Below are 8009 nucleotides of genomic sequence, written 5' to 3'. Positions count from 1 at the left end.
GCCACTAACGCATGTGTGCATGCTCAGTCGCGTGTCTGACTCTTTGCGACCCCGTGGACTGTATCCCGCCAGGCTCCTCCATTCATGGGATTTTCCAGGCAAGAATACTGGCCGCTAATGAGACTGTTGGAAAACTCACTTCCCCACTTCTGTGCCTTGGTTTTTCCCTCGCAAATGAGGAAGTTGAAGCAACTGCTGAAATTCAATGGAAGCAACAGCTATTTCTGAGCACCTCCCAGATGCCAGGCTCTGCACGGGCAGGAACCAGATGACGTGGTCCCCGCTGTCACAGATTTCAGCCCGCTGGACAGCAGGCCTAACAGAGGGCAAGATAATGAGGCAAGTGTTCAGAAAGGGGACGTGCGGGCTGCTGCAAGGTGTGTGGCAACAGGGTTCACCCTGAGCGAGAGGAGGGAGCCTCCTTCTTTTCCACAAAGTGACGTCTAAGTCGAAACCTTAAAATGTTCAGAGGTTAGTCAAAGGGAAGAGGGCCAGGAAAACACTCTAGGGTAAGGGAGGAAAATGTTCAGAGGCTCCCAGATGGGCAAGAGGAACGGAAAGAAATCGCAGGTGGCTGCAATGTTAGAGAAATAGATCACCCAGGTCTAGGCTCTATGATTCATTATCTTCATTCAAAACAATGAAGACATTGTTTTCATTTCAGTGGAGACCCACAGGGTTGGGAGGGTCTTTAAGAGAGTCTCTGCTTTTTCATGGGATTTTCCTTTGATCAGAGGACAAGCAACGTCATCAAGCTGTCTTTCCTGAGGCTTCCTGACTGCCCAGATGAAGACATGCTTGCTTCCTCTTCTGTCTCCTAAAGCACCTTGAAAATGTCTGTTTCAACACCTGCTGGGCTGTATGTATGTTAAGGGTCATGTTACTTGCCTGCCTTTTTTTTTTTTTTTTTTAAACCACACTGTTACACTCTGTTGGCTGTACTCTGCTAAGTTCTGAGAATGAGAGAATCAATAAAGGAACTTGTGGTCCAGAGAAGAAGAAAGAGAAGGAAACAGGCAATAACAAAACTACTTGAAGGAGCAATTTGGGATTCTTAGGAGCCCCTCAGAGGGGCCGAGAACAGAGATAAGAGATGGAGACTTCCTTGGTGGTCCACTGGTTAAGAATTGCCTGCCAGTGCAGAGGCCATGGTTCTCTCTCTGCTCTGGGAAGATTCCAGATGCCATGGGGCAGCTAAGCCCACTTGCCACAACTAAGACCTGATGTAGCCAAGTAAATAAATATTTAAAAAAGAACACTTTATTCAAGATGGTGGGACACGTGTACACCCATGGCTGATTCATGTTGATGTATGGCAAAAACCACCACAATAGTGTAAAGTAATTAGCCTCCAATTAAAATAAATAAATTAATTTTCTTTAAAAAAAGAAAGAGAACACTTTATTAAAGAGAAGAAGCTTGGAAAACTTTAAGTAGAATAAATACAAAGAAAGTCACACTCAGGTACATTACTGCCAATCTGCTGAAAACCAAAGATAAAGATTTTGAAAGCAGCCAGTGAAAAATGATACATTACATACAAGGAAATACTGTTTCTTATCAGAAACAAAGGAGGCCAGAAGACTGAAAATAAATCTTTAAAGCTCTAAAAGAAAAAAAAATCAGGGAGGGGACATATGTGTACCTATGGTGATTGATGTTGATGTTTGGCAGAAACACAATACTGTAAAGCAATTATCCTTAAATTAAAAATAAATTTTAAAAATTATAAACAAGATTAAAAAAGAAATTAATTCCTAAGGAAAAAAGTCAAATTAGAACACTAGAGAAAACATCTTTCAAGAATAAAGGATATTGTAGGTAGATATTGGGGCTCCCCTAGTGGCTCAGATGGCAAAGAATCTGCCTGCAATGTAGGAGTCCTGGATTCGATCCCTGGGTCAAGAAGATTCCCTGGAGAAAGGAATGGCTACCCACTCCAGTATTCTTGCCTGGAGAATTCCAGGTATGTATATATCTGGAATTCTATATAGATAACAAACCAAAAAATCTTTAGAAAAGAAGGCAAAATATCACTGAATTGAACACCTAAAAATGAGTAAAATGGTAAACTTCCTGTTGATTATATTTTATCACAATAAAAAATGCATAAAGGTAGATTTTTATTTTTTTAAAGGCAAACAAAAAACATTTACCATAAAGATAAGTATAGATTCCTGACAGAATTACAGTATAAGAAATACTAAAGAAAGTTCTTTGAGGTAGAAGGAAATGATACCAAACAGAAACTCTGATCTGATCTGTAAAGCATAATAGAAATGGTAAAGATATAAGTAAATAAAAGGCTGCCTATTTAAAGCAAGAATTACATGTGTTATGGTTTATAGCATCTGTAGAGGTATAATGTATATGACAACGACCTCATGGAGGCCTGGAGGGGAAGTAAATGGAACTATACACTTCAAGCTTCTTATATTTTACATGAAGTGATACAAAATGAAGTCTAAGTGGATTGTGAAAACTCAGGGATGTCTACTGTAATTCTTAATGAATCTCTAACATGTAGTGCAAAGAGGTATAGCTAAAAAGCTAGCAAGGAAACTAAAACAGAATTTTTAAAAGCATTTGATTAACCCAGAAGAAGGCAGGACAGGAAGGACAAAATGAATAAAGAATAGATGGGACAAACTGAAAATAAAGAGCAAAAGGGAGACCTAGTCATATCAATAATTAATGCATTCAATATTAGTGGATTAAACATTTACATTAAAGTACACGATTGTCAGAGAAGATGAGGAATCATGACCCAATTGCATGCTGTTAAAAAGACATTTTAGGGGACATCCTTGGTGGCCCAGTGCTTAGGACTCTGCCCCTCTGCACAGCGGGGCACAGGTTCAATCCCTGGTCAGGAGAAGATCCTGCATGCCACAAGGTCTGACTCCTCCCCCATAAAAAGACATTTTAAGACATAGATAAGTTGAGGTAACAAGTATGGAAAAATATACACCATGCGGACAGTAACAATAAAATGGCTGAAGAGGCTATACTGAGATCAGATAAAGTACTTTTTTCAAGATAAGGAGTAACACCAGAAATAAGGAGTAATGTCTCATAACTATAAAAGGTGTAATTCATTAAAAGACATAATGGATCATAGATGTGGCATGTGCCTAAAAATATAGCCCCAAAGTACATGCAGCAAAAATGGGCAAAATTTAAGGGAAAAATAGACACATCAATATAATCATGGATCAGAAAAAGAAATCACATGGGAAATTAGAAAGATTTATAACTGAATGATAATAAAAGTTTCAAAATTGAAATGATGCAACTAAAGCATTAATTAAAGGGAAACACGTAAGAATCAGTGGCCTACGCAGACAACCGTATTTGGCCTCCGCAGGTGGTGCAGTGGGAAAGAATCCGCCTGCCAGTGCAGGAGACGAAAGAGACGCAGGTTCAGTCTCTGGGTCAGGAAGATTCCCTAGAGGGAGGCACAGCAACCCACTCCAGTATGCTTGCTTGGAACATTTAGTGGACAGAAGATCCTGGCAGGCTGCAGTCCATGGGGTCACAAAGAGCCAGAAATGACTGAGTGAATGAGCACACACAAGGACAACAGATCCTATTGTAGAGCACACGGAGCTATATTCAATATCCTGGGATAAACCATCATGGAAAAAAATATAAAAAAGAATGTATATGTGACTGAGTCACTTTGCTGTACAGCAGAAATTAACACAGTATTGTAAATTATCTACACTTAAATTGGAAAAAAAGAATCAATGACCTACAGCTGTACTGCCCAATATGGTGACAATAACCACGTTTTCATTGAGCATTGAAATGTGATTAACGTAACTGAGGAAATGAATTTTAAATTTTACTTCATTTTATCTAATTTTATCGGAGAAGGCAACGGCAACCCACTCTAGTACTCTTGCCTGGAAAATCCCATGGATGGAGGAGCCTGGTAGGCTGCAGTTTATGGGGTTGCTAAGAGTCGGACACGACTGAGCGACTTCACTTTCACGCATTGGAGAAGGAAATGGCAACCCTCTCCAGTGTTCTTGCCTGGAGAATCCCAGGGATGGAGCCTGGTGGGCTGCCATCTATGGGGTCGCACAGAGTCGGACACAACTGAAGTGACTTAGCAGCAGCAGCATCTAATTTTATAATTTAAAAAAAAAATTAATTTTTGCTATGCCCCCTTGGTATGAAGGATCTTAGTTCCCCAACCAAGAATCGAGCCCACGCCCCCTGCAGTGGAACCATGGAATCTTAACCACTGGACTACCAGGAGAGTCCCTAAATTTAAGTAATTTAAATTTAAAATAAGAAACTGAAGCAGTGTAAAACATCATTACTTCAGACACATCTTAGTAGCTTTGGTAAGACATATTTTAATTTAGCCATCCAGGGGAATCTCTCCAACCCAGGGATCGAACCCTGGTCTCCTGTATTATAGGCAGACACTTTATCCTCTGAGCCACCAGGGAAGCCCTGCAGTGCATAAGATATCTATTATTTTAGTTGCGGAAAAAAATTTAATGATATGGAAAAAAGTAAGAACTAAATTTTATAAAAAGTGAAGTATCTTCAATTAAGCTGCCAAATGATTACCTGTAGAATAGGAGATTTTTTTTAATAATATCAGAAATCAACTGATTCAAAATTTGAAAAAACAGCAGACTTTTTTGTTGTTGTTTTAGTTTTAAGTGAGTTATGTGATACTAGACTAACAATGAATAATATGGGTAAGTTTTGTTTCAAAGGACATTTACATTTATGAGGAAATGTCAATCCACTGCCTAAAAAGTCAAACTCATGTTATAGATATTTTTGAATCTTTTACATCTGTAAGAAAAGAATTTAAGGTAGATATGGAAAACCCAATCTTTACTGTGACAGATTCTTTAGCTGTGTTAGATCAAAAATTCAAATACTGAAATTTTAAAATAAGGGTCTGATGATTCTCATGACTTTGTTCCATTGTATGACACAAAGTAAAAATATTTATGTTCAGTTTTCTGAAACAGACTATGAAAACTGTCATGGATACAATTGTTAAAATTGCTCAGCATGAACATGAAATGCTATGAAGCACTGCCAATTTATAGAACTGTTGAAAGATATGGAAGACAATTCAGTGAGCTCATATTTTTTTGAGTTTTGAATAAGTTTTACAATTATTTAATGTACTGTTCATTTCAACTCAAGATTTTCTTGAAACTAAAGGAGTGCTTGCAAAATAGTCAACAATCAAAGGCCTAAGGCAGTGTGATTATGTTTTCTCACTGATGTTACACTGCATATGAATGAGCTAATGTTGAAGCTCTAAGAAAAGGTTAGTATGTGCCTTAGCTAAGCAGTTACAAGAATTTATGTTGAGACAAAAACATTTAATAATACTAATCAGTAATAACAATTTTAAAAACACTCTCTATTTTGTATTGGGGTGCAGCCAATGAACAATGTTGTGATCGTTTCAGGTGAACAGCAAAGGGCCTCAGCTACACATATACATGTTTCCATTCTCCCCCAAACTCCCCTCATATCCAGGCTGCCCCATAACATCGAGCAGAGTTTCATGTGCTATTCAGTAGGTCCTTGTTGGTAGTAATAACAATTTTATACACTCTTCTAACATGAATCAATATACAGAATACTTTAATTATAACTGGTAGTAAGGTAAATTGTCCAAAAAAGCTGTAAGAGGAATTTGCAGGACACTTTATTGATAATGAACTTGCTCTTAAATTTATGTAGTCTCCCTTTAAAATAATACTATTTCACACTAGAGTTTGCAAATTTATTCAACTTGGAGAGGCACAATTTTCAAATTAATAGGCTTTTCTTTAAAGTTAAAGCAATTATCCCCAGAAGATGAAATAGTTTTGTCAATGCAAATGTGATATTAAATGCTTTATTTTCTTATTGTTTTGAATTTTTTTTTCTGGGTTCTAGATACAAGTCCTTTGACAGATACAGGATTTGCAAATATTTTCCTCCAGTCCGTAGCTTTTCATTCTTCTAACAATGCCAGTGAAGTTTTTTTAAAATCAAGGCATCAAGGTCAGGGTTTGTGATTTCCTTCATTTAATGCAGATTTTTGTTAGTGACAAAGTTTGGCATTAAAAATAGGGTGTTTGGCTTATATTTGGGTGTTTTGCATTCATATAGAGTGGAAATATGGGTGATGTATGTTTGGTGAAAATTAAGGGAAAACTAACCTGGAGTCAAGAGGCCAGAAGCAGGAAGCTCTATCAGGTACATACAACTTCACGTCAATACAGACCCCTATAGGAAGAGATGTGACTTCCCTGGTGGCTCAGACGTAAAGCGTCCGTCTACAATGCAGGAGACCTGGGTTCGATCCTTGGGTGGGGAAGATCTCCTTGAGAAGGAAATGGCAACCTACTCCAGTATTCTTGCCTGGAAAATCCCATGGACGGAGGAGCCTGGCAGGCTGCAGTCCATGGGGTAGAAAAGAGTCGGACACGACTGAGCGACTTCACTTCTCTAAAGTGTTCCTTGCACTTCTCTAAAGATGTACCTTCTCTAAAGATGTACCTTGCATCGCCAGCAGGGAATGACACTGCTTTATTTCTGCCAGCAGGGGGCGGAAAGATTTTCCCCCTTGCCTGGCAACAGTTCAGCCAATAAAAAGCCACTGTACTTCAAACTCCTCCAATGGACCTTTTGTTTCTAGACGTCTATCCCAACTTCCCCTCCTCTATAATAAAAGAGTTTCCTGTCCTTTGAGTTCCCTGTCCTGAATTGCAATTCTTTGCTGCCCCTTTTGCTACCCCTTTTGCTGGTAAAATAACTGGCTGTTTGATTATTTTAGGTTAGCAGTTTACTGACGTTTCCCCTGACAAAATATGCTTTGTCCCTGAAGTGAGAACAAAACAAAGAAAGGAGCCCTGACAGAATATAATAATGGCAGTTGCATACAAACTCAAGACCCTTGTCTTTTCCCATCTGATTTAGCATTAGAGCTCAGCATCCCAGGGATGTATATTAACATATCCACTTGAATTTAACAACGATGTCAGACTCTCTGATAGAAGATGAGTTTGATTTGACCAGCTGGTTTAACTATGAGAACTGGCACAGCCAATTCGATTGTGTGGTATATATTTTACCTGTACTGAATGAGCTAATTTTGCAGCTCCAAACTTTCGAGGAAATGTATTTCAAGCATTTAAGATACAAGTATCTTTCCAAAAAATTAGATTAACAAAGGTCTATATAAATGAACAATATTCTAATTCTCCTAGGCCTTTCTGGGTATATTAGGTTAAACAAAGTGCCTCTAGAGTAACTGGTATAATTGATAGTGTCTGATCTGATAGTGTCTGATCTGGGTTCAATCCCTGGGTCAGAAAGATCCCCTGAAGAAGGGAATGGCAACCCACTCTGGTATTCTTGCCTGGAGAATTCCGTGGACAGAGGAGCTTGGTGGGCTACTGTCCATGGGGTTGCAAAGAGCTGGACACAACTGAGTGACTTTCACACATTTTTCAAAGTCTTTTTAGCCTACCTCCCAGAAAATGAGAAAGTGGTTAATTCCAATAACTTTTGCAACACAGGGGGTTTCAAATTCTTTGCTTTCAACAAAAAAAATAAAGGAAAATCTAATCAAGTTGTCAGCTGAGAGGTTATTAAAAATACTGTCTGGTGGTGGATCACTATGCAATTTTTTTCACATATAGATAGTACAGACTTTGATGAGCAGCACTAAAGAGTATTTCTTGTCATTTCCAGTATTGGAAGTAGCCACAAATTTATATTATCCGGTACCTGTATTTTGACCCCAGGCAATATGGGGTGAAATAAAATATAAGACACTTTTAGCTCATCTCAACAGATAACAGAGATAAGGGTCCTGGTCTCTGCCATTCAGGTATTGCTACGTAAGCCTGTAAGTTCATTTGCCTCTTGGGGACTTTGCTCTTCCAGCTCTTGTATGTTACGTGTTTGTCATGCACATAGGACTAGAATAAGAGAGGAGGAAGAGAGAAAGCCCCACCAGGGCCAGG

Source organism: Bos indicus x Bos taurus, chromosome 19 (assembly GCF_003369695.1).
Source record: "Bos indicus x Bos taurus breed Angus x Brahman F1 hybrid chromosome 19, Bos_hybrid_MaternalHap_v2.0, whole genome shotgun sequence".
NCBI classification, from domain to species: Eukaryota; Metazoa; Chordata; class Mammalia; order Artiodactyla; family Bovidae; genus Bos; species Bos indicus x Bos taurus.
This window is presented reverse-complemented; position numbering follows the sequence as displayed.